The following is a 27,995-nucleotide window of genomic DNA, read 5'->3' as shown; positions in this document are numbered from 1 at the left end:
ACATACTCTCCTGACTGGGTCTGCTTAAAAAATGAAGAAAATATGTCCTGCTCAATCCAATAATTCACATCTCGGCTGATCTGAAAGGCTTTCGAGAGACTTCACAAGGAAGAAAGATATCTTTTGTGCAAAGCTAGCATGGAATAAAGTACAGCTTTGCTTTGACAGAGACCTATGTGATCTGGATACGTGGCAGAACTTCAATTGAAACTGAATCCACTGAGCAGGCGAGTGAAATGTGACCTTGAATTTCATTTCCTTCGGCACAATGCACTGACGGGAGCAGTGTTAGGTGGGCAGCAGCTCAGGATAGCTGCAGAGAATGGAGCACCTGCAGAACAAAAAAAAATCTAACATAATTTCCATACCTGCTGTGGGTATACTCAGTTTGTCGACGGTGCTAACAGTGGCTGACAGGAAGTCCTTGGGACGCCTTTAGGCTGAACATTAATTATCCCATCCGCTCTGCTGGGTATCTCCGGATCCAGCGGTATCTGTGTTAACCTTTCAGATCACACAAAGGCAGTGCCCCCACCCCACCCTTACATTTAACTGTACAGATCACTGATCACGATTGTTGGAGTTCCAGTGGGATGTTACAGCAAATGTTAGCGCTGATGGATGTGGCTGTTGGCCCTTAGAGCTTTACTGAAGGGAAGCTGATTCATGAAGGCTTTGATAAAATTATTAAACATTTTCTCCGATGTGTTGAAGTCATCTCTGCTTCACCACATTCACAAACTTCATTTTCTTTTTGAAGGGCAGCAGTTCAAAACTCTGAATAATGTCCACTGTAATCAGCATGTCAAAGTAGAAAATTGACTATAATTTGATTGGCAGCTGATTTTGAAAGGTCAGAGAAGCCCTGCAGTGCTATTTCTGGGTGCAGCCAACACCTATTTATCTGAAGGAAAATGCATTATAATACTCTGCTTTGAAAAAGTATTCATAGCCCCTAAACCTTTTAACATTTTGTCATGTTACAACCACTAACTCAAATGTAATGTATTCAGTTGGGATTTTATGTGATAGATCAACACAATATGCCAATAACTGTGGAGTGAAAATAATATAGTTTTAAGTAGGAATGCACAATATATCGGCATTAACATCGGGCTCAGCCAATGTTAGTCAATTTTTAGCATATCAGTTTTGTTCCTGCAAAGAGTCTACTGGGGTGTAATTTTAAGTCTTTAGAGGTTTGTTAGAGAACGTTGGTAAACAAATAGAAGACCAAGGAACCCAGTAGACAGATCAGGGATAAAGTTCCAGAGAAGTTTAAAGCCGGATTAGGTTGTGTAACACTTCAAGCTTTTAACGTCTCTCAGATCACTGTTCAGTTCCTCATCTTAAAATGGAGAGAGTGTGATACAATATGTATGAGACAGTATCATGGTGTCTAACTGGTTTTCCTCTGCTTGAACAGGGAAACTGGTCAGTAGGTGGAAAGATGGGTGATAAATACAGCCATAAAGATAAATACAAGGCAGTTCTGGAAAAAAACCCTGTTAGACTACACAAGACTTAAAACTGGGGTGAAGGTTGACCTTTTAGTCTCCTGACAGAGCTGTTCTATCACCTAAAATATAAATAATATAAAAGTCTATGATTATAATACGACGTCATCTGAAAAATGTCAAGAGGAACATATATTTTTTCAGGATCCCTAAAAATTATGAACAACACAGTATATCATGTAGGTAGTTCTGAATAATAATGCAACCTACTTTAACTTTGGAAATAGAAGTTAAACATGAAGTAAAAAAGAGTTTCTGCAAAATTATACCCCCAGTTTTTCTTTTTTTAATTGCACACAGAAACAACAGTAATTAGAGTGAAACTTTGTAACTTGATACAATTATGTGAATCACACAATCATTGTGCTCCTCACCCAGCGTCTACAGGCAAACACCACCAAGGTTACCATCAGGTTGGGGTGGGGGCGAGCTCATTGCTCATTACAGACTTCCAAATGATTCCCACAACACAGACACAGAACCTGGTTCTACTCCCACAGGGGAGACGAATACGAAGTTTAATGATTGTTGGCAGCACAAACTAAAGGTGCATTTGCTTTCCCTTTATTATTTCTCATTGTTGAATAATTAAGACCTACTGTTATTTCTCAGCCACCCACTGTAACGATAGCAATAATTCATATTATGCTGATTAGCACTGTGACGGGGAGAGGCGTAATGCATTCCTAATGGCATATTTTCCATCATCGGAAAAATCATGTAAATGGAAAGCAGAGGCATGATTCCACTGCAAGGCAAATGCACGACAGAGAAGTCTGAATTAGCTTCTGGAGTGAGGCTGGACTGCTCTGTGTTTGTAATGCACTAATAAGTATTCCTCTGCCTCTGTTTAGTTAGGTGATTTCCCTCTCCCCATGAGCCATTTTGGAGCATGAGCAGTTTGATTATGGTGGTGTTTGATTACTTTGGATCTGAGCTGACAGCTGGGTGTATCTAAGCTGCGATCAAGTTGCTGACTGCTGAGGAACAACACTCGGAGTCCATGGGTTGAAAGTTTTTCCTAATTACTCAGCTCACGTTGCACTCTTCCTGGGTAGGGGTAACAGAGAGAGGACTCGATCCTCACTGGGGCTCATCTTCAGAGCTTTCTTTTTATTGGTTTTCATTTAGGCATAGCTCTACAATCATGTCAGTTCTTTCAACACTGATCCAAAATACATCAATGTCCTTAGAAAACTGATTCACAGACTAATTGACTGGGAGAAGATTCCTTATATGCATTTTTTCGTCCCGTTGATCTGACAGATTAGATTTTGCATTTTTAATTTAACCCATAAAATTGGTTACAAATTGGTACAATTTTCATAAATTTTTTGTATAGATTTTTTTCAGTATTTTGGATGAGAAATTGTCAGTTTAAAAGTATGGGAAGAAACTTGTGCCATTAGAAACTGAATTGAATTGCTCAGACTGAATCTGTTTTTGTGTAATTTGAAATTAAATGCATTGGTTTGAAAATGAATTGCGCTTAACTGAAACCTAAATATAATGGTTTAAAACTGAACTTGTTTGCTTTGACAATTGCTTTGCTTTGTATTGAAAATTCAGTTTGACTACTTTCACTTTCAGGTCTGAAATTCAATTTCAGTTCCAAAATTCAGTTTTTTGTGTCACACCTCCAGGTTCCTGAAGCCAGAGATTAATCAAACACAGATTTACTGATTCACGGATGTCATTCACTGTTGCTGTGTCCAAATTCAGGACTGCATCCTATGAAGGACGCATTTATAGGACGATAATGTCCTGGATGAGGCGATGAATGCTAACTAAATGTACATCCTTCAATCAAATGAGGTGTGAAAATTTTGACAGGTGGGCGGGACTTCCGGTGGCTGGGACATCCTAGGGCGGGACTTCCGGTGGTGGGCCTTCCTGTGACGTAACCGGATATCATCATTAACCGGATGTTGTCATTAGCCAGATGTTGTCATTACAAGGAAGCGAATCTTAGGTTAATGCAGGCACATCACACGAAATTCTGATAAAAAGAGAGAACCTGACAGAATTGTAAATTCATTTTGTTTTAACACAGGGGTTATTTAGATGTTATTTAGAAAAGAAGGATAAATTGGCTTCTGTTATAGAGATGAACCGAAAAAAAAAAACAACATGTAGTTTATCCACTTTAAAAGGTCACTCAGGTTAATGCAGGCACATCACACAAAATTCTGATAAAAAGAGAGAACCTGACAGAATTGTAAATTAATTTTGTTTTAACACGGGTTATTTAGATGGATGTTTTTACATCTAAAAAACAAGGAGACAAAAAGTAGATACAGAACCTTTCTTCCTCTGCTCAAATGTTTGAGCAATCTAATCTGCACCAGTAACTTGTACAGATGATCTAAAACAGAGAAATAAGTGAACTGAAAAAATAAAAAATAAAGGTTATAAAATCCTCAGTCACTGTTTATTGAATTAATGCATCCACAGCTGTTTCTTGTGTATTGTCTCAGACAAAAGTCTTCACACCAACTGTAGGCAAAATAATTAAGAGGAATGTGCTCTTTTCCTGGCCCAAAGTCTGGAGCATTGTCTCAGTCAATACACATCCACTGTTTAATGAATAGGTGACCAGACCTCAGACATCCGCAGCTGTTTCTTGCAGTGTTTGAATTGATCTTTATTATCTGAATGTGTTTTTTTTTTTCTGTTTCTCTATTAAATACGGGTACAAAATAAAAATAAAAAAGAAATATAAATATACACGCTCAGGTGTTTTTTTTTTTCATTATTTAACAAGTAGTTGTCAAAGTGAGCATAAGACTGGGATGTCTGAAAGAAGGATCATAAAAAATGTATATTACAACCCATCAAATCCGGGAAGTTTAGGGGGTTTAGAAAGGTTGAGGAGGGTTATACAAGATGAAACGGGGAAGAAGGTAGCGGTTGAAAAAGTTAAAGATTTTTTATCGGGAGAAGATACCTATACTCTACATAAACCTGCAAGAATAAAGTTCCCGAGAAACAGAGTTTTTGTCACCAGACCATTGAGACAGTTCCAAGCCGATCTCTGTGACATGCAAGCTCTGACTAAGGAAAATGACGGTTACAATTATTTATTAACAGTCATTGACATCTTTTCAAAGAGGGCGTATGTACGTGTTTTGAAGAGGAAAACTGCTGCAGAGGTGCTAAAGGCTTTTGAATCAGTTTTTAAAGAAAGTCAGGTCCCAAAAAAACTTCAGACTGATGCAGGGAAAGAATTTTTTAACAAGACATTTAAACTTCTAATGGAGAAACACGGTATTGAACATTTTGCCACAGCAAGTGAAGCAAAATCCTCTGTGGTTGAGAGGTTTAACCGTACGTTAAAAACAAGGATGTGGAGATATTTTACTGCTAACAACACCCGGCGGTACATTGACGTCCTGCAAAATTTAACTAGAAGCTACTACCATACATACCACACCAGCATTAAGATGAGCCCAATGGAAGTGACCTCAGAAAATGCCTTTCAAGTGTTTCAGAATCTGTACGATGTTACCTCCAACAGATATTGCAGGGCCTCAGTGACAATGTTTAAACAGGGGGATCTTGTCAAAATATCCAAGGTACGTGGAGTGTTTGACAAAAAATACAAACAGAGTTTTACAGATAAAGTGTTTACAGTGTATGAACAGATACCCCGATCTCCTCCTGTATACAAACACAAAGATTTGGATGGAGAACCTATTGAGGGTTCTTTTTATGCTGAGGAACTTCAAAAAGTAAAAATATTTAAGGACAAGATGTATCAAGTGGAGAAAATATTAAATCAACGCACCATCAAGGGCGTCAAACAGGTTTTTACATGCTGGAAAAATTGGCCTGAGAAATTCAACAGTTGGATCAAGTTTGATGAACTACAAAACATATAAAATAGGTGTGTGCTAAAACCTAACGATTCATACAGCATCATGGACAGCAAGGCAGAGGATGACGGTTTTTACATTACCCTTCCCTCTAACGCTAGCATGGAATTGTTTAAAAATAATACCAGTTCAAGTTTCCGTGTAAATTTAGCTCAACATATTGATTTAGAAGGCCAATGGATGGGTGCATTAGCAGAGATTTCATACCCTCATACATGGCATAATTTACCGGATCATGATGCCTACTTTGAATGGAGGAAGGTTGGCGATGTGGAGATCAATACGCAAAGGATCAGAAGTGGCTACTATAACAGCGTTATTCAACTCGAGACAGAGATGGAACTGTTTTTCAAAAAAATGAACTCGGGTATCCGCATTAAATTCAGCAAAGTTCAAAAGAGATTTGCATTTCAAGCAAGCAGTCCGTATGAAATATGCTTCTTCAACACTCTGGCTTATATGATGGGCGTGAAACCAGGGGAATGGATTCATGTATCTGAACCAAAACTGGCTCCTTTTCCGGCAGATATAAAGGCTGGTTTCTATCACCTATACTGTTACAGCGACGTGGTCAGCCCGCAAATAGTAGGCGACACTTTTGCGCCTTTACTGCGGACCGTCAAAGTACAAGGCGACTTCAGTGATATGGTTACTCTGACGTTTAACCCCGCCCACTACCTTCCAGTTTCCAGAAGACATATTGAAAATATCCATATAGAAATTAAATCGGACCAAAATGTTCCTGTAAATTTCGTCTATGGTAAGACCATCGTAAGACTACACTTCAAACCGGTGATATCACAACGTAGCCGGAGATAAATTTTATTTGTATAAACAGAGATATATATAACCTCTAAGACTGATTGATTATCATTCATATTACCCTGGTCCTTCTACACTGCATCAAGCAGGCAAGAGAGAACATGGCTCATCTAAGTCTGAGACGTGATCCAAATCGCTTTGTAAATTACTATGTAAGTCAATCAGGCGGTAATCTGCCAGGGTTTTATGGGGCCCCGGTCATGTACGGACGCGGAATTGGATCATTATTTTCAAAATTATTCCGCTTCGTATCCCCTCTGGTTAAAAAAGGATTTGCTATTGCAAAACCCCATCTTAAAAAGGCTGCATCAAATATCGCTTCGGATGTCATCGGTAGAGCCGTGAGTAAAATGAGTGGTTCTACACGCACCGAAGGTCAAGAAGGTTCAGGAATTATGGTTTTATCCAAAAGACCCAGAACAAGACCCCCTGGTGATCGTTTAAGGACGGTTAAAAAAACAACGACAAACGCGAAAAAGGAGATCAGTTGGAGCTGACAAACAAAGAGGAAGGAAGTCATCCGCATGTTTTGATATATTTAAATAATGGCTCTTTTACATAACAAATCATCAGAGTGCACGCTGGCAGAGTTGGACTTATTTTCTGCCCCGATGACGCAGCTATCGATTGAAGATAAAATTTACACCGAGATCCAGCCTTTATCAGCAATCACCGATGGAGGCCCGATCCAGTTTTTCATTCTGGGAGATGGAGAAAAGTATCTAGATCTCAACGATACACTGTTGCATCTCAGAGTGAAAATTACTAACGAGGATGGAACAAACCTGCCGGATGATGCACCTGTAGGGCTCATCAACTACCTGTTAAACACCATCTTCAGTCAGTGTGACGTCACTCTCGGAGATCGATTGATTTCACAATCCAGCGCTACACATCCATATAGAGCCATGATTGAGACATTGTTAAACTTTTCTGAGGATTCTTTAAAAACCCAGTTTAGCTCTGATCTTTTTTATAAAGACACTGCAGGTGCTCTGAACTCTATTGTTTTAACTAACGGCCCTAACCAAGGTCTTAACAGCAGAGCAGGCTTTACGGAAAATTCCAGGGAGGTACATCTCCTAGGCCCCCTGCATGCAGACTTATTTTTCTGCGAGAGACTTCTTTTAAACTCTGTTGACCTCAAAATTAAACTTACAAGAGCCAACGATGCCTTTTGTCTCATGGCCGCTAGAGACTCCACTTTCAAACTCAGGATATTAGGAGCATCTCTTTTCATCAAAAAAGTTACCGTCTCTCCAGCTGTACGACTGGGTCACACTACAGCTTTAATGAAAGCAAATGCTCTCGATCCACTTTCACGTGTGAATGTAAAAACATGTTCCATCCCTGAAAATTCAAGGGTATGCAACCAAGAGAATCTTTTCTTAGGTATCTTTCCCAAGTATGTGGTGATTGCATTACTGGATCATGACGCTTTTACAGGAACACGCGATCTCAATCCGTTTGACTTTAATCATTTTGATATGGAATATTTAGCTTTGTGTAAGGATGGCAGACAAATTCCTGCTAAAGCCTTCCAGCCCAATTTTAACCAAGGTAGTTCAGTGAGAGAGTATTACAACTTGTTTACGGCTATAGGACATCTAAAAGATCTTCCGCTGAGTATAACACGTCAGGAATTTAATAAAGGATACTCTCTATTCGCATTTAATCTTAACCCGGGTGACGACACAGATGCTCTATCTCCAGTTTCCAGTGGGAATTTAAGACTGGAAATGCGTTTCAGAAACCCGTTGCCTCATACCACCACGCTGATCATCTACGCTTGTTATGACTCTATTTTAGAGATTGATTCAAAGAGGCGTGTGCTGGTGGATTATTATTAATCTAATCAGACATGAATAATCATGAAATTGAGAACCTGCTGCATCATCTGCTGGGAGATTTGTTTTGTGGTGTGTGGCCGTGCGACCAGCTGCCGCTGCTCGCTGACAAATTCCCAGGGCCGGCCTACTTTATTGTGAACACAAATCCTTCACACATGCCTGGAGAACACTGGTTAGCTCTGACTTTGGATGAGAATGGTCAATCCAGCTTTTTTGACTCTTATGGATTCTCTCCGGATTTTGAGTTCTACCCGTCTAGCATCATAACATTTTTAGACGACAGATCCTCAAAAATATTTCTTCCTATATAAAACCTTACAGCCAATTTAAAAATGTGTTAAATTAATACCTAATTTGAAACTGTTTTCAACTAAATTATTTAAATTCTAGCTAAAATAATTAAGCTAATTTTGCTCACCTGGTTTGTCCTCTGGGTAAAAAAGAAACCAAAACAGCAGTGGTTTGTGGTTAAGAAAGCAACTTTATTGAATGGTAAACATTTGAAGTTTATTCTAACACTTTTATAAACCGTTTCCCTGACGACCACAGCTAACAGGTGTCAACGCCTTCATCAGGATTAAGAAGCTCAGTCAGCTTGCAAGTTTGGCACTTTGTGCCTCAAATAATTCAAACTGAATACAAGTTTATTCTAACAAGATGACATGTAAACCATTGCCCTGAGAACCATAGCTGAGATGTCATTTATTGACGATTACCGTCTCAGGGTGAAGAAGCTAAGCTTGCTAGCAAGTTTGCCTTTAGCATTAGCACTGTCGCTAAACTTGCCAAACCTGGATATAATAGTGGGTTCCATTTGTACTCGCATGTTGGAATTTCCTACCTCCGAGTAGGAAATTTCAACTGAAATGGCCCCAAAAGTCAGAATTACGAGTTGGAAAGTCGGGGCAACACGACCATACCAGACTTCCGCATTCAGGATTGCTATTCGCATCAATAATAGTAAAAAGTTCTTACTTTGACTGATTTTAGAAGTTCTTCAATGTTTATGTAACATTTAGTCTGTCAAACACATACTACTTTCATTGTTTATAACGTGATGTTTCAGCATTGTTTACATGCACGAAATACAGCATTGAACAGTGTTATTGACTGTTGTTACAGTTGTTAGCAATACATACAAAAACAAGCAGGAAACTGGAACGTTGCATTCTGAGATGACGTAAACTTCGACTTCTCAGTTCCAACTTCCAAGGTTAATGGAACGCAGTTGCCCCAACAGAGAAACCTACCTAACGACAAGTTTTACGGCGGTTATGGACTTTGACTAAGTTGATGTCTTCATTCATCACATGACCTTTATAATTAACATTGCCATCTAAAAATAAAACAACAGTTTGGTTGAGTTTGTTAACCCAGTCCAGGTTCAAATAAACTCATTGTGTTCAGCATATTGGGATTATGATTACTGATTAATTAATATTTATCAAGAATTATAATTTAAAATCATAATTTGAGAAAATTAATTTCTTAATCAAAAATCCTTATTTATGAATCGAAGCCAGAGATGTCCTCTGGTGTTGTAATTGTAGCCTAAAGCCCAAGATAATTACAACCGTTAAATACTCAGTAATAATTGATAACTATTACTAGATGTCACTGTTTAATCAACCATTTCTGCCAAAACGTGGGGAACTTTGACCTTACTTTGACTGACAAATCACTCTTGCACAAAATAAACACAAACGCCTTCTCTTTATCTACGTGAATATTTATTAAATCAACAGCCCTGGTACACTCGCTCTTCCGATTCAATAATCTTCACATAATCAAACATGCAAAGTTCTACACAAAAGGGGGTAAAATATCTAACTAAACAAAATAAAACAAAACAGCAGTGAGTGTGTATGGAATCAAACCAGCAATTATGGCAAACAAGTGATAATGTGACGCTGAGCGAGGCTCGGGGAGGCCACTCCCCAAAGTATAGCTCAGCGGGACACAGGCAGTCATAAACTTCCTCCAAGCAATGTTGTAAACCCTGAGGACAAAGGGTAATAAACTTTTGGCGGCAAGCTAGTAACACGAGGTTGAAGACAATGAAAATGGTTTATTTTCACCACAAGGTTATTATAGCAGTCCAGTTTCACAGCGCACCTGAGCTTGCTCTCAGGTGTTAAAACAACACAGCAAACACACACACAGCTGGGAAGCACAGCGGCTTTCAGATGTCCACAGCAAATCAAAGTTTCAATAAAAGGTTGCATGCACATACAGTTTAGAACATATGAGACTATAAGTGGCGATTCGAAATCGCACTAGATCCTACTCTACCCTGCCCACGCTATTCCTAATAAATAAATAAAAATAAAATAAAAGGGTGGATTTTACTTGTTGAAGTTTCCTTCTGGGGCAGCAAGTGAGAGGGGGGGGAGTTACTGTGCGTCCGCATTTAAACTCCAAGAAGAGCGGTCAATTTCCATCCTCTGGCCTCCTTGGCGAAAGGGGAAAATATGATCTGACCGTCAGCAGTCGACTGTAACAAAAACAAGGGTGGCAATCCGTCTGCTTGAAACTCCGTGGTTTTTTGGTTACGTGTTAAACCCACGTCTTTGATCGGTAATGTTGAAAACTTACAAGCCTTCTTACTCCTGTAAGCTTAATTGGCTTAGTTTTCTCGTTGGCTAACGAGGAGAATGAATGAAAATCTATGTGGGACTTCTTCTCCAGAATGCTGCTTTAGATGCCGGTAACAGTGTGTAGGTCCCAGGCTGAAAAGCAATGGTGGGCCGTCTCATCCTCTGTTATATAGTTGACTGTAACATCGGACCTGGGACGCCCCTGTCTTATTAGCCGCGGTGCCCGCTGGGAATTGTAGGAGCAGACTATCCTGCGGTACAAAATGGCTGATGACGTTGGAAAGGCATAGTGCCGTCCAGCAACATGCAAATGCTCCAATATTCAGCAAACAAGTTTTAAAAAAATAAAAACAACAGGGTTGCGTTATTGGTTTGACCAATTATACTGGGTTAGGCTTTTAACCTAAAAAAACAGGGTAGAGACATTTGTGCTAAGCCTACTAAATGGTGGACTAAAGGAATAACCCATAACCATCTATTTGTATCTTAATTCTGCATCTGAGAGTGTCAGATTTAAAAAAAAATAAAGAGAACAACTTAATACTGTCAAATACAGCTATATTTGACTACTGAGTTTAGCCAACAATTTAGCCTAATATATAGAACTGTAGAACTGAAGTATTTTCTTTCTTTATTGACTATAAGCTAGCACTAGCTTATGCTAACTAATTAGCAGGTAAAAGGCCATTGCTATACTAACTAAACAAACTTGTTCTCTAGTCTGAACAAAACGTTATTCAAACAACGTACTGATGTTATTATCATACAGCATCATTTTACCCTACCCTACCATTTCATATTTCATCCTGTGGAATTCACCAAGCATTTGGGTTAAGGGGATAACCTCGGCAGTTTGTTTTTTCATTATCATAGAGTCGAATTTTTACTTTCTCTGCTTCATTTTGGGGAACAAAGTCTTAAAGCACACATTTATTTAAAATTAATGAACAAGTACAGTTGTTTGACTAATGTATTCTATTATTTTGATCTCCCTCACTGGTAACACTTTCCTGTTTTTACCAATTCATTATTTGTTCCTTGTTACTAATGCCTCACCTATATCCACTCACCTCATTACTCCCAGGAGGGCTTAAGCTTCTCCATTGCTCCCACAATTTGCCAGTTATAGTCACTACTAATGGTTCTTTTGCCAAGTCTGTCATGGGACACTCTTTAGAGGATTTTTATGAAGAAATGTTGGGTTCCCTGCTTTGATGCTACTTTTCGTTATACTCCTGAATTGTAAAACAGCTGATGTCCCTTGTAAGCCTGCCTTTTACCTTCTCAAGACCTTGTAGAAGTACCGAATTTTGACTAAGCTTTAGAGTTATACACTGTTCAAAAAAAATAAAGGGAACACTTTATATATAATATATAATATAACTCCAAGTAAATCAAATGTCTGTGAAATCAAACTGTCCACTTAGGAAGCAACACTGATTGACAATCAATTTCACATGCTGTTGTGCAAATGGAATAGACAACAGGGGGAAATCTTTGGCGATTAGCAAGACACACTCAATAAAGGAGTGGTTCTGCAGGTGGGGACCACAGACCACTTCTCAGTACCTATGCTTTCTGGCTGATGTTTTGGTCACTTTTGAATGTTGGTGGTGCTTTAACACTCGTGGTAGAATGAGACGGACTCTACAACCCACACAAGTGGCTCAGGTAGTGCAGCTCATCCAGGATGGCACATCAATGCGAGCTGTGGCAAGAAGGTTTGCTGTGACTGTCAGCGTAGCGTCCAGAGCCTGGAGGCGCTACCAGGAGACAGGTCAGTACACCAGGAGACGTGGAGGAGGCCGTAGGAGGGCAACATCCCAGCAGCAGGACTGCTACCTCCGCTTTTGTGCAAGGAGGAACAGGAGGAGCACTGCCAGAGCCCTGCAAAATGACCTCCAGCAGGCCACAAATGTGCTTGTCTCTGCACAAACGGTTAGAAACAGACTCCATGAGGATGGTATGAGGGCCCAACGTCTACAAATGGGGGTTGTGCTCACAGCCCAACACCGTGCAGGACGCTTGGCATTTGCCAGAGAACACCAGGATTGGCAAATTCACCACTGGCACCCTGTGCTCTTCACAAATGAAAGCAGGTTCAAACTGAGCACATGTGACAGACGTGTGTCTGGAGACACCGTGGAGAGCGATCTGCTGCCTGCAATATCCTTCAGCATGACCGGTTTGGCAGTGGGTCAGTAATAATGTGGGGTGACATTTCTTTCGAGGGCTGCATGGTCCTCCATGTGCTCGCCAGAGGTAGCCTGACTGCCATTAGGTACCAAGATGAGATTCTCAGACCCCTTGTGAGACCATATGCTGGTGCAGTTCGCCCTGGGTTCCTCCTAATGCAGGACAATGCTAGACCTCATGTGGCTGGAGTGTGTCAGCAGTTCCTGCAAGATGAAGACATTGAAGCTTTGGACTGGACCGCCCGTTCCCCAGACCTGAATCCGATTGAGCACATCTGGGACATAATGTCTCGCTCCATCCACCAACGTCACTTTGCACCACAGACTGTCCAGGAGTTGGCGGATGCTTTAGTCCAGGTCTGGGAGGAGATCCCTCAGGAGACCATCCTTCATCTCATCAGCATGCCCAGGCGTTGTAGGGAGGTCATACAGACACATGGAGGTCACACACAATACTGAGCCTCATTTTGACTTGTTTTAAGGACATTACATCAAAGTTGGATCAGCCTGTAGTGTGTTTTTCCCCTTTAATTTTGTGTGTGACTCCAAATCCAGGCCTCCATTGGTTAATAAGTTTGATTTCTATTGATGATTTTTGTGTGATTTTGTTGTCAGCACATTCAACTTTGTACAGAACAAAGTATTCAATGAGAATATTTCATTCATTCAGATCTAGGATGTGTTATTTGAGTGTTCCCTTTAGTGTATATACCAATACTTACACTCCCACCAATATTTAGATATCATATTATAACTGGTATTTCTCAACTAAACATGTTGGTTTCTGGCCCAGATGTGGCTTTTAGGCCATAAGTGTTCAAGAGGGTTTAGGTCGGGACAATTTCAAAAATCTTAACCTTGGCTTGTTTTATCCACTCCAAATCAGTCTGTATGGGTGTTTGGGATCATGTCATGCTGTTCTAAGTGTCAAGCCTGTTGGAGCAAGAATGGTTTCCTGTGGTAGTTGTGTATTACACCAAGTTTGTAGGATTAGAGTGCTACCACCTGCTAATTCTTTAACTCAACAGTTAGACAATTGAAATCTGAACACAATAGGATGTGTCAACAGGACAACCATCCTAAACACACAATAAAACTGGTTTTGAATAGTTTAACCAAACTAACATTTTTGTATTCATAAGTACTATGTGCATAGCAGCTTTATGATTACCTCCACATTGAAGGTTTTCCAAATTTGCCACAATCAAATAATTTTGTTAAGGTTGCGCAGGTCACAGAGCACATTGTAGGAGTCTTCACCAATGAACACTTTTGCAAAGTACAATATATTGGACACCCTCTTAGTCTTTAAGAAATAGTGTTGCAGGTGTCATGTTTTTTCTGACAGTGATGATACATCCATAAAAATATGTTACAGCTGAATGCCAGACATGAACATGTTGAGTGAGAGAGAATATTGGACCGTTTCACATTTCCGTCTTTCTGATCTGCTGAAAGTAACATTGTTAGTGCCAGTCAGAACTGTATTTACTGGTGGCATCCTCACGGTAAGAGATGGCTTAAAGCACTCTTGAGATTCTCATGTTTTCAGGCCCGGCGTCTGCACCAAAAGCTCATTATTCAAATGAAAAACCCAGTTTGATGGAACAGAATTTCATTTGACCTTTTGCAGGCGTAAGTGGGTCTTGAGTGATAAGTTCTTATGAAAGATAGTTCCATCTTCCATCGTGTCTGTTTGTTGCCACAGCTTGGAGACAGGGGTGGTGGCGGCAGCATACTGATGAGCCATCGGCTGATTGCACTTAAAACTCGAGTCAAGATGCATTTCAGTTGACTCGAGCTGTTTTGCAGTTTACATGAAGGAGAGCTTGTGTTTGTGTGTGTCCAATTTGCCAGTGCAATGCTGATCTAATGTTTTATCTCGTGACAGAATGGGTTCAGCTAAAGTAAATTGAAATTCATTTATTCATCTTTAAGGGATTTACTTTTCACAGATGCACAATGACGTTTCAGTCTCAGAAAAACATGTTGAGAATGTTACGACTCAAATCTTGCAGTGCCATTCTTGTAGTCTCAGCAGATCTTCTGACCTTCCTTTTTCTTTTTTCTTCCAGAGATTGTGTGAATAGACGGAGGCCATGTTGCCTCAGATGAGAGCCAGCAGGGTCAGGTACGCCGTGCTACACTGACCTCAGTTTTCCATTTGTCTGTCAAATTGCTGCTTACTCAGGGGTTAAGCCTATTTCTGATTTAAGAGACTCTTCATAATGGGCTGATACAGTGATTGTCTACATCACTGAGCTTTTAACTGGAAGAAAGCCAAAAAAAACTGAGAGAAAAAGGAAAGATGAAGTTATTCTTGCCTCTGAGTAGTAGTGTTACATTCACAATCATGGAAAGAAGGAAATATACTATCTAAGAACATATTTTGAGCTTTCATTATGTGACAAATAAAGCAAACATTTTTAAATGATACCTTAAAGAAGCTGCCCATCAATCTGGTAAAAGGTTGTATTTGAAAACTTTCATTTTACTTAAAGGAGTGGAAACATTTAAAACAGCTGCCAGTCTTCTAAACAGCGAACAAACTAGAAAAACTTTGCTTAGCATGTTAAGATGTTGTTTGTGACGTATTGTACGATTACAAAAAGTAGAATAACAATAATCTGCTTGGAAAACAAGGCATTTTCTCTTCGAAATTAATATGGTGGAAAAGCTGCTTATGAACAAAGAACCAGACTTTCAGCATTACGTAATTTAGACCAATCAGACCAACAAAGAGATGTTTGGCCATAAAGCACACCGTGTCAGTGGTAGTCACAGAAGCATATTTGTGGATTTTGTTTCTCTCCCCCTCTGAGTAAATACTTTGTAGAGCCACCTTTAGCTGAACTCCTTTGCTCAGCCAGCTTGGTTGGTAATGCCTTAAATCAATTTCCAAGTTTTGCCACAGATTCTCAGGTGGATTTAGAACCTTGACTGAACCATTTTTACACATGGACATACATTGATCTAAACCATTCCATGGTACAGTGAGGAAAATAAGTATTTGAACAGCCTGCGACTTTCCAAGTTCTCCCACTTAGAAATCATGGAGGCGTCTGAAATGTTCATCTTAGGTGCATATCCACTGTGGCATAATCTAAAAAAATAAAATCCAGAAATCACAATGTATGATTTTTTAATAATTTATTTGTGTTACTGCTGCAAATAAGTATTTGAACACCTGTGAAAATCAATATTAATATTTGGTACAGTAGCCTTTGTTTGCTATTACAGAGGTCCAATGTTTCCTGTAGTTTTTCAACAGATATGCACAAACTGCAGCAGGGATTTTGGCTCTTTCCTCCACACAGATCTTCTCCAGATCAGCCAGGTTTCTGGGCTGTCGCTGAGAAACACAGAGTTTGAGCTCCCTCCAAAGATTTTCTATAGGGTTTAGGTCTGGAGACTGGCTAGGCCACTCCAGAACCATGATATGCTTCTTACAGAGCCACTCCTTGGTTATCCTGGCTGTGTGCTTCGGGTCATTATTATGTTGGAAGACCCAGCCACGACCCATCTTCAATGCTCTAACTGAGGGAAGGAAGTTGTTCCCCAAAATCTCTTACCCTCCTTAATACAGTGCAGTCGTCCTGTCCCATGTGCAGAAAAACACCCCCAAAGCATGATGCTTCCACCCCCATGCTTCACACTAGGGATGGTGGTTTTGGGATGGTACTCTTCATTCTTCGTCCTCCAAACATGGCGAGTGGAATTAAGACCAAAAGGTTCTATTTTGTGTTTTTTTGTGTGGGAAGATCCGGACTAGACATGAGGTTCTTATGGTATGATTACCTTTTTAGGGCATCATGTTATTTACATGAACAATTTCAATAAAAATGCCAGATTTTATTTTATGGTGGGGGTTTTTCCGCATACACTTGGCAAATGGTACAATAATGGACCGTGCAGCTCTGTGAAGAACAGAGCTGCTCTAACTGTTGTTTGGTAGAAACATCTTCTTTGTCAGGTGCTTTTTGGATCTACCGCGTGGTGCAGCTCTGCTCTTGTTTTATGTTAAAGGTCTGATTTTCTTCGGTAGGCCTTATTAAAATAAAGCCAAGTTGCCTAATAATGCTACTGTAGGTACTGTAGCTGCTGTGTTACTCAATACGTCTAGGGCAGTATTAAGGATTTTATAAATCCTTCATCTCATCTACTTGAACATATCAAGTAGTCTGTCTAGTGAAGCTACATATTTTTACCTACAGTAATGAGTAAATCTAATATACATCTGTGCTGGACAGATACATTGAGGACATATTTGCCTCATTTATCTTTGCATCCTTAAGTAACGATACTGTCCATATTGTTGCCTCAGGCATAAAATAGCTCTGTTCTCTGGCATGTTTTAAAAGGCTTTAAACTGTAGGAACATTGTGATGAACAATCATAGCAATCTTATTACTGTAATATTTAAAACCTACGGTATACCTTGATCACGGCCTTTAACCACAGACAAGGTTATTTGTCACTTAAAAGACACTTAACATTATATTTTGGAGTCAGAAAACCTTCCTATCTAAAAAGTATTAAACATACACAAATTGCAGTCAACCTTTCAGTGTTTTTTTTAAAAGCAGAAAAGTTGTTTAAAATGCACCTTTTGGACACAAAAAGAGCTTTCAAATCATGCCCATTAAAACATGTTGTAGTGTATGTCATGGCAGCATCTGGAAATGTCACTCATTAATCACAGAACAGAATATTTTCTTCACATTAAAAGACCTTTATTAACCGGGATATGCTTTTTGGTGACACGGAGAAAAGTTGTATGGTATGCTTTGGCCACAAACTTAATCTGTGCAGGAGATGTGGGTGAGTCCTCTGAAAGTTAAGAAGTTATTATGAAAAACAACCAACTAACTTGGAGAGCCATGACCCAAAGCTGAGGGAAAAGGTCACAACACAGTTTATTCTACAGACAGGAAGCATCAAGGACACTACAACTTATGTTTGTGAGCATAAAGTTTGTCAGGTAAGGAAATGTGTACTTTTACAACAGTTTTTTATTTTTTATATCATATGTCCATCAAAAACGTCTGTGGCAAGCCTGACATTCATTATGAAAAGTGACAACATTACTGCAGCTTTACACAAGTAAAACGTGGAATGATAATGTGGAGAAAAGTGAGACTTTCCCAAACCCTGCATGGCCTGCTAATGAAAGAATGCCTCTATTCTGGTGATTGGGAGTATTGGGAGAGTTGCACTAAGCCATGCCTGTACACATCTGAACAGTGCTGGTCAGATGGATGGATGCTGCCAGAATGTTTGTGTTTTGACAGGGTGCTGGTCTGTAATGTCACCAAACTACTAAACCTGGACATTACTCCTGACTTTCTTTGATTTTTCGCTTTAAGGATTCAATATTAAGCTGGAGATTTTACAATCACTGCTTTTGTCTTGGATGGACATCATATGCATTGATGCCACAGTTTGATGTTGCATTTATAATTTTATCACTCCTTGGCAACATTATCATGAGCTACAACCCAGGACAGAGATGAAAATAAAAAGTTGTAAAAATTATGCTATGTGCCTTTCAATATTGGCATCAAGTCTTAAAATGAGCAAACATTTGTGTCTGTTTTATGGGGCTTGGACTAGCATACAGCCAAGCCTTTCACCTAATGTGAAATAATATCACTAAAACATTTTTATTAGCTTTTAAGGAGGAATCCTGCACAACTCAAATTTGAAGTTTAAAACTTTACTTAAATTCTTGTCTTACTCCACATTATCCATATTTTCCCTGATAATGGGGTGTAAATCTGGCAGTTTAGTCCTGCTGTTGGCCACCGAGACAAAATCTTGTTAATGTCTGTGGAAAAAGAAGACATAAAGAGCAGCTGTCATTCTGCTTTCTATTTGCTGCTCAGTGCATGCAGTAGCCTGCAGAGACAGAAACGGTTATCTTCAATATGTCGACTGCTCCGTGTGAGCTAAAGTTCAAATCCCCTACATATGTGAGCTTCCCTAATGCCACGAGCAGGGACTCTGTTAAAAGGTCACCTTTCACAGTAAATGAAGGAAAAGGCTGGCCTAAGCTCCCCTCTCCCTCCCACCATAATGTTTTTAGCCATTAGTGAGCTTCTGTGACTGCCACTAACTCCCACACACCTAATCACCACTCAGCATGGCAAATTAATACATGAATCATATTACTAATCTGCATATAATTTGCATTTTAGCCATAAAGAGTATTTTAACATGATGTCATTTTTAATTGCAGCACCTCTGCAGCCCGACACATTGTTGCAGCTGTATTATTGTTTTCAAAGCATTGAAATTCCCCATTCTAAAGCCCGTTTAAGAAGAAAGCGTCACGTTAGAAATATATTCAATTTTCTGAATCTAATTGAAATGGGTGGGGGGACTCTGAAGTGAAGTTTTTAAAAACTTCACTTCAGAGTTGAGTCTAAACATACTACTGACTGTTGGCTTAAACCTCTGCAGCATATTGGCTATACTGCATAACATTGCTGTGAAATCTGAATGCATGGCTGATTCGTGCACCATCATATGTTAAAATCTTAAGTAAAAGCATATAATATGAATATGTTAATGGGACTTGGTGAGGAACAGGGAGCATCTTAGAATCTTTGAATTGCTTCCCTTGTTTCCTGGATCAGGACTAAAGAGATTTTTGTAATGCTTGTTAATTTAAACCAAGCAGTTCTTTGATGCACATCCAAATGCAAGTAAATGCTTCCTGTTTAGCTGCATAATTGAGAACTTTCTGCCAAAAGGGGATGAATTGAATCTCATACTGTGTTGGATCTTGCCTAAAGTTTAAAAAAGAATTGCTTGATAAACCAACACAGTGAAGCAGTTTGAAGGGGAGGGAAAATGATGCATGGTTTTTAATTTTATTACAAATACGCATGGTATGCACTTACTTTCTTGAAAGCTTTCAGTAATAGTACAGCTGCAACCTTTTCAGGTATGTCTCTAGCAGTTCAGTCAGACTGGATGGAGAGCGTCTGCGACAATCCAAGCTTTGCCTAACATTTTAAAATAGATTTAGGTGTAGAAAGAGACATTCTTTTGCAGCATCTCTCCGATGATTGTCTGTATTTCACTCCATCCATCCTCCCATCAACTGAAACCAGCTTTCCTTTCCCTGCTGAAGAAACTCCACACATGATGCTGCCACCACCATGTTTCCATATAGGAATGTGTGTTAAGGATGGTGTGATGTGTAGTGTTAGTTTTCCACCACAGAAAGGATTTTGCCAGTAAGCTATAAAGTTCCATTTTGACCGCACGTAATCAGAGCACCTTCATCCACATGTTTACTGTGTCCCCTGCACGGCTGGTGGCAAACTCCAAATGTGACATCTAACAGCTTCTTTTCAACAATGGGTTTTTCCTTACCCCACCTTCATAAAGTCCAGATTCCCCCTTCTGAGCTGTGGATCTCTGCAGCTCCACCAGAGTTACAATAAACCTCTTGGCTTCTTCTCTGATTAGTGCTCTCTCTGCTCAGCCTGTCAGTTTAAGTGGAAAGCCTTGTCTTGGTAGGTTTAAAGTTGTGCCATACTCTTTCCATTTTTATGTGATGAATTGAAAATCGCTCTTTGAGATTAACGCTTGGGATATTGTTTCAGAACCTAACTCTGCTTTACACTTCTCCACAACCTCTCTGACAGGTCTGCTGTGATCCTTGGTCCTCATGGTCCTGTTTGTTCTAATGTTCTCTAACAAACCTCTGAGGGCTTCACAGAACAGCTGAATTTTTACTGAGATTAAGTCATACAGGTAAACTAATGAGGTGACAACTGAATGTCTCGATTTGATATAGTGGTAAAAGAGGCTTAATACAAATGCACACCAGGCTTGTGGTTGTAATGTGAAAAAATGCAAAGGTGTTGGGCTATGAATATATTTTTGCAAGGCTCTGTAGGTGTTCAGAGTGTTCATCCACCAGCCTGTTGTTGAGCTAACTTAACAGTATGCTCCACAGATCCAACCTCGAGCCCGATTTGCATAACTCTCTCATCATTTTTTAAAAGCACCTCGGAGAGCATTTTATCATGTCTTGGGACCATTTTTTCAATCTTCTATGAATAAATTACGCCACCAACTCATACATCTTTAAGGGGTGTCTTTGTACAGAGCTGTCATGGCCCCATATTTGCAAACGTATGGCACAGTTTGTCGTGCACGAATTCTTCAGTCAACCACGCTCAGGTATCAGCCAGGGGTGATGAGTTGTTTCGGCAACTGGCAAAATATTGGCAAAGGTGATGCTGGATGCAGCTGTTTGGGAAAAAAAAAAAAGGCCTTCGAGATGCACTTCTTGGAACGTTGTAGCCCATTAGTTGATTTGGCTGATCAATCACGGCTGAATTATTGTAGGTCATTACAAATGTAGAACCCTGAATGCTGGCCTCAAGGGAAAATCCATTTTGGCGCAGTGGGAGGTGGAAAGCTGAGTGGAAAACAATTTAGTATTTGTGTAAGGGAGCATGAACTCTACATAATTAATTGTCAGTGCAAATAATAATTTATCAACTCAAACAGAAGTGTTAAATGTATTTTCCTTAAGGGTCATCCCTTATTTCAAGTGTAACTTGCGTGCTTACCCCAAATGAGCTCCGCTTGACCTGCTGCTTGATTTATTGCAAGGCAAACTATGACAGTGCACACACACTGATGGACTGCACACCCAGAAGCAATGATAAAACTGTTGGGCCTTTATAGCACAGTTTGGCTCCCTCACTGACTGGCATTGTTTAGCATTATTTCATTTCGAGAGATTCCTTAGTGATAATGGCACGGCAGCCACAATAAAAAGCCTCTTAGTGTCCTCAGATCAATGAAGTGACAATTTTAAGAGCTTCCCAAATATCACAGCTGGAAAGGACAATTTCAAAAGATTACACCTGCCACTTTAAATGAGAATGTGGTGAGGTTTCTGTTGGCAAGCAGCAAGAAGAACAATAACATCAAATAGCCTTCAAAACAGAAGCTACAGGGGTTTGTTGATACATTTGTGAGATGACTAAGAATGTGTGGAAGTTTACATAAGGGTAATGGTATAAGCTCTAAATATTTGGGCTGACACAAAAATCACAGCAGGAAACAAGGCATTGGAGAGAGAAGTTGGCATCAAATTATTAATAGTTAAGGAAGTAGAAACAGAAATCAGTTGGACTTAGGATGCCTCTTATTTGGATTAGCCATATCAGTTTCAGATTGAAAGCCGTAGTGAAGAAGCAGTCATTTGTTTGATTACTGGGTGCTGACCCTGTCATCAAGCTTGAACTGGTTCTGTGACTAGTAGCTACATCAAGGTCAGCAGACAAGACGATTCCCTATTCTGTGTTTATGAGTACGAGACAAGAAAACTTAACAAGCTGTGTTTTAAAGAATCTGTAATCAGGGTAGAATATTCAAGTCTAGGTTGGACTAGTCCATTAATTGCTTTTTTATGTTGTACCAATGCCAAAAAGCATGAAATTGTACTAATGTCCCAGTAATGGATAGAGTAGAACAGAATATTCTTTATTGTCCTTCATTGGGGACTCTCATGTTTACCAGGAACAAAGTGAAATGCAAATATAAACATGCGGATACACACAAAGGTAAAAAATATCTTTAAAAAAAAATAGATAGGTGCATGTGTATTTGTGCGTAAAAACAACAGACTATTTAAAAGAAGTGAAAATAAAATTGCAAAAATAGCAGGGATGTGAAGACTTTGAGTTTGTTGGGAGCAGTGACGGTTATAAAGCCTAAGAGCTGCTGGGAGTAAGGATCTGCAATAATGCCCCTATGTTCACCTTGGATGCAGCAGTGTGTCACTGAAGGAGCGCTCAAGCTCAGCAACATCTTTATCCATTGGGCAGGGAACAATGTCCAACAGGGTCGAAGGGGCATCCCAGGACACCACTGGGCCTCCTGATAAACTTATGCAACTGCTTCCTCTCAGCTGTGGATAAGCTGATGCTCCAACAGTGAAACACCATAGATGATGGTTGATGCCACCACAGAGTCAAAAAGTGGGCTTTAGGAGCTGCCCCTGCACTCCAAAAGATCTCGGTCTCCTTAGCAGGTAGGGTCTGCTCTGACCCTTCCTGTAAAGAACATCAGTGTTATGACTCCAGTTCAGTTTTTTGCTCAGGTGAACAACCAGGTACTTGATGGAGTCCTCTATGTCAATGTCAGTTCCCTGGATGTCACCAGTGTTGGTGTGTCAGGTCTGTGCCTGTGGAAATCCACCACCAGAACCTTCGTTTTCCCCGCGTTGATCAGGAGGTGGTTCCGCTGGTACCAGTACACAAAGTCCCGTGTCCACAGTTTGTACTCTGAGTTGTCCTCATATGATGAGGCCGACAATGGCAGAGTCATTAGAGAGTTTAGATGGCAGCCAGGAGAGTTGATGGAGAAGTCTGCAGTATAGAGGGTGAGCAAGAATGGTGCCAACACAGTTCCTTGCTTCCAGGCTTCTCCAGGGGGGTCAGGGCCAGTTCCAGGAGATAAATGATGGCATCATCCACCCTGATACCAGACTGGAAGGCGAACTGCAGCGAATCAACAAAGATCTCACCGGGGGGGAAGATGGTTGAGGAACAACCTCTCCATCAGAGGCAAGGTCAGTGCTACCACCCTGTAGCTGCGGAGGTCCTCCGGATGTGTGGTGTTCAGCACTGGTACCACACAGCAATTCTTTAGACAAAAGTACTGTGTCCCTTGAACATCGTTTCGTCAATCAAAATAAAAACATAGACTGGAAACCTTACAGAAGAAGATATAAAGCTGATCCAAAGCACAGTTATTCATGTAATGGTGCTGAATTTTCTGCCCATACCTTCAGCTCTATTAGTAATAGCAACACTAATAATTACATAAACAGCCTCAGAACAACCCTTTTTAACCATATTAACAATGTCACAGAGATGCTAAATCTGTACACAGACTGCTGAGAGTTAGGAGGAGGGTGTGGAGCGCAAAAAACTTCCAAACATAGCAGTAGTTTTGAAAAGGCTGCTTCTGTCAACTCCTTAGCTTATATAAATGCTAGTAAAATGATCTGAAAAAGCCCCTGCATCCAGTCACAAGTAACAATCTTTTGTGCTATGAACACTGATTGTTTAAGAGACGTATCCGTGGGTATATGAAATTTAGAGAAGTCGCACCAAACAGCTCAATATGTTTATTTTACTCAAAAGAACATATGATTGTAACCTTTTAAACAGTTTCTAACACCTTTTTCCAAGGAAATTAGCAGAGTTAGCACTGTTTGTGCTGCTGATTATAACAGCAGCCTCTGTGTAATTTTTAGACAGACTACCCGCCAGATGTGGGGTTTAAATATCACCAAGATCTCAGTAGACAGCAGGGTTCGGTGAGTTATGGTTGCACATATATACTGTTTTTTTTTTGCTCAAACACCAATCACATTAACATCTTTAAAGCATTGGAGGGCTTATTGATACACTCCTGCTAAGGATAAAGTGTGAAATATGATTTTTGTTTTCCTGTACTTACCTAATGTGGCCTCTTTTCTCATCTAGCAAGGGCAGCGCCTGTGAGTGGGCAGCAAAGCCTCGGTGACCCGTCCCCCCATTGTCTTGTGTCAAGATGTATGTTTGGATGGGTTGTACTGGAATTCTAATTTCCCCTCGGGGATCAATAAAGTATCTTTGAATTTAATTGAATTGAATTGACTCTGGGAGATTTACCTAAAGAGTATTGTAGTCTCATCTGTTGAAGTGCCAAGGTCTTGACCATTAGACTGTTGTAAAATAAATAAAAGATCTAGCACTTGTCTCTAGCTCTTGGCCTGGACCTGTGACTACCTCCAGAGGTGGATCTGACCAGCTGTGGGTCATCTTCATCCTCCATTTCATGTCTACACTTTCAGCAGTATGCAGAACATGTGCAGATAAGAAATGGAAAGTAAGATCTAAAGGGGCTATAAGCTGAAGATGCCATGCATGTGAATGTCTGGAAATAAAAAGATTACACGTAATGAAAGAGTGGATGCCAGCATCCCCAACCCTGTGGAGAGGTGGTGGGATGCAGAGATTTGGCCATGCTTTTGGGGTGTTTGAATGAATGGTCAGTTCAAAATGTCATAGTTTCCAAAGGAAAAGCTGCAGATAGGTAAAACATGATGAGATCCAATGATGTTCTTTCTAATGACTACTAAAAATGTAAAAAATAAATGCAGAGTAATACAATACATTTCAAAATACCAATACTAGCTCAGTAGATTTTGTATCTGGAAATTTGTATCAGTTTTAGATCAAACCAGAACTGCCACGAGAGCTTGGCATGCCCTTATATTCCCCCAGACCTCCAACCCCAATAGCTTCCTGTTTGTAATACTGATATCTGTAAGAAAAGCAGAAATGCTGTCAACATTAGCTTTGAATCTAGGATTTTAAAGAGCTGTGAAGAAAAAGTGTAGTGTTGGAGTCCTCCTCCTGTTTTGTGGTGAGCTGTAAACCCACTTGAGCAGACAGCTGTTTTCCTTGTCAGTCAGAGCATTTCTTGACAAATGAAGGTTTCATTTAAAGTGAAGCTTGGAAGCTGTTTTTGTTTTGAAATCAGTGAAGCATATTCTCTACTTAAAGTTGTTTTTCACTTCGCAGCTAATTTAAAGTTTTCGGCTGACACATCCTTGAGAGGAGTCCATAAACTCTCAGTCACCAGCTGAGCTGTCTGCAGCTTTAACCGCTTCTCCCATGTCGGAACATCACACTTCTGCTCTCGCTTGCAAACCATTTTGCAGACACAAGCACAGATGCTTGTTTTTAATCTCAGTCATTGGATGCCCATACATATGTATTAAATGCTTCCCCTTCTGCTCTTCATTCCCTGAAGTGGTGTCTAATTCTGAGCTGCACAATATATCGAATCTTTGTCCTCATCACAATATCAATGTTTGCAATGTGCAAAGGATAGCTTGGGTGTTCAGTTAGACGTCGTATTTAAAGTGCGATACATTCACACTCTGCACAATCGTAATCAATATTGTCATCTCAGACTTCAGCAGTTGTACGAAACACTAAATGATTCTTTTACGGTTTTCATTGTGTCTCTCTACATTTAAAATATATATAAAATCTAAGCAACTCTGACTACAGTTACAATTTGTAGGTGCAAGTGGAAAATTACAAACGCCTGTTTTCATCTTTCCCGTTTGAATTTTATTAAACCTGTGTTGATGGTGGTGAGATGACCTATTATTAGGTTGGGTTGAAAACCAATGTCTCCCTACCTTTCTCTTCCAAAAATCACCTACATTAATAACTTAAGGTTGTCACAACAACATGTTAAATGCTAAACTACATCATTCTCTCAGTTTTCACATGACTACATAAAATGTCCTTTACTGCTTTCATAAACAGAAAAGCAACAATTATTCCTACTGCTTCTAAAACTACATATATTAATTGTTGCAGTGATTATGTTTCATAGACTAAATTTAGTAGTTTTCAGCTGGTTTCTGTGGAGAATAACATTCTGCTAATATAAAAACCTGACGTGATGCATTGACGGGTGTTGTTTGTTAATTTAAGTACTTAATAATTGTGGCAAAAATAACACATTTAAAAATGTTTCAATGCACTGATGAGTTTTTATTGGGTGTAAGATCAATATCTTACTGAAGTACCCCACTACCTCTATTTTACCAGGTGAAAAGTCAGTTACTGGTATCAGGTGCAACTTGAACCAACCTTTAATCTTGACCGTTTAAGACCAGTTGGATTTTATTATTTAGTCAGAATTAACTCGTAGTCTAATTGAAATAACTTTCTTAAAACAACAAGCAGGATTTTTTTCTAGTTAAGAACAAAAATATGATTAATTATAATATGACAATGTTTTAACTTGCTTAATTGGGGCAGGTACGGAACAATTCACCCCTCCTTTAGAAAAAATATGTAATTTAAAAGTGTCACTTCTGCGTTTTGCAACAGTAAACTAGATAACACTAAGTATAGGTGTTAATATCATTTGGGAAAGTGTTTACCTTTTGATTCAGTCGTGCAATTATTTTAATTATTGCTTATTTATAGTGTGCTGCCGTGTGCTTAAACTTGCCAGTCAATTTGACGTTGATACAAATAAATGTTGCTACAGGACAAATAAAGGATCATTCTCTACTAAAAATCAGTTGTGTTTCAAAGCAAACCTGGACCTGGCACATAAAAACATTTTTAACATGGTCATAGCGTGGGAACCTAAGGAGCGTCACGAATCACTCTTATTAAGCTAACACACTTTAAAAGCTAAGGATAGGAACCTATCTGCAGCATGTCTGCTTAACAGCCGACAGTCTTTACTGTATATTTTTGCTTAGTATCAAATAAAAAATAAATGTCATCAATGTAAAGAGCCCATGTCTACAACTTTTACTGAGTAAATCTTTAACAAACTACTTTTTACCAACTCTGAAGGAGATTTTTCCACAGCTGCTTTTCCTCACTAAAGTGTGACCCTAATATTCTTTCAACCTTGACCTCATAATCCCTAAAAGCTGGCAAGTTTTCAGTCAGCTCTCTTCAAATACAAATTTAATGTAAAGCGCATTTGTTTCACTCATGTTTCGTGGATTTAAATGACCCGTGGAACCAGAAGGCTTCGTTCAGTTGGCTTTTGACTGTTAAAGTGAAAGAAAAAGACTGGTGGTGTTGTATGTGTATGACAGGGGAAACACACATTAGAGCTCAACAGCTGATGGTGAGGTAACAAGGTAAAAGCACATGAAAATAAAAATGTTGCTGAGAGAGACGTGTCGGCACAGCTGCCTCCAGTGAACAGCCCATGCATTTTTTGATTCTTCACTCCTTTTTGTATGGTAAATCTCCTTTGCCCACTTCTGCCTTGACTGTTTACCCCCTGCTTCTTTCCTATACTCTGTGCTCTTTCCATTCCCTCAAAGTGTTTTCATCTCTCACACACGGAGCGCCCCACCTCTTTGAACTGGGATGTTTGCTATTTCAAATGAGCAAAGCAGTCCTGGCTGTGAAGCTTCCTCCTCGGCAAATCCTCTAGTCTTTTGTGTGTTTAATGAGCGATTGCATACCCTTAACCATGCATGACTTTGATAAAGCTAAACTCTGTGTAGATGAATAGGCCCTCCCTCCACGCATTGACAGCACACTTCATAGGG

The 27,995-nt window shown here is 39.7% G+C and overlaps 1 protein-coding gene across 1 annotated transcript in view; it reads left to right on the top strand.

The window, feature by feature from the left end:
• LOC124861260 (beta-1,3-galactosyltransferase 1-like) overlaps positions 1 to 27,995 on the top strand; it is a 176,313-nt gene that overhangs the window by 83,704 nt on the left and 64,614 nt on the right. The window contains exon 2 of the mRNA XM_047354832.1: positions 14,932 to 14,987. The gene's annotated coding sequence lies outside the window, so the exon portion shown is untranslated. The remainder of the gene's footprint in view (positions 1 to 14,931; positions 14,988 to 27,995) is intronic.

This window comes from Girardinichthys multiradiatus, chromosome 24, assembly GCF_021462225.1.
Source record: "Girardinichthys multiradiatus isolate DD_20200921_A chromosome 24, DD_fGirMul_XY1, whole genome shotgun sequence".
NCBI lineage: Eukaryota > Metazoa > Chordata > Actinopteri > Cyprinodontiformes > Goodeidae > Girardinichthys > Girardinichthys multiradiatus.
This window is presented reverse-complemented; position numbering and strand designations above follow the sequence as displayed.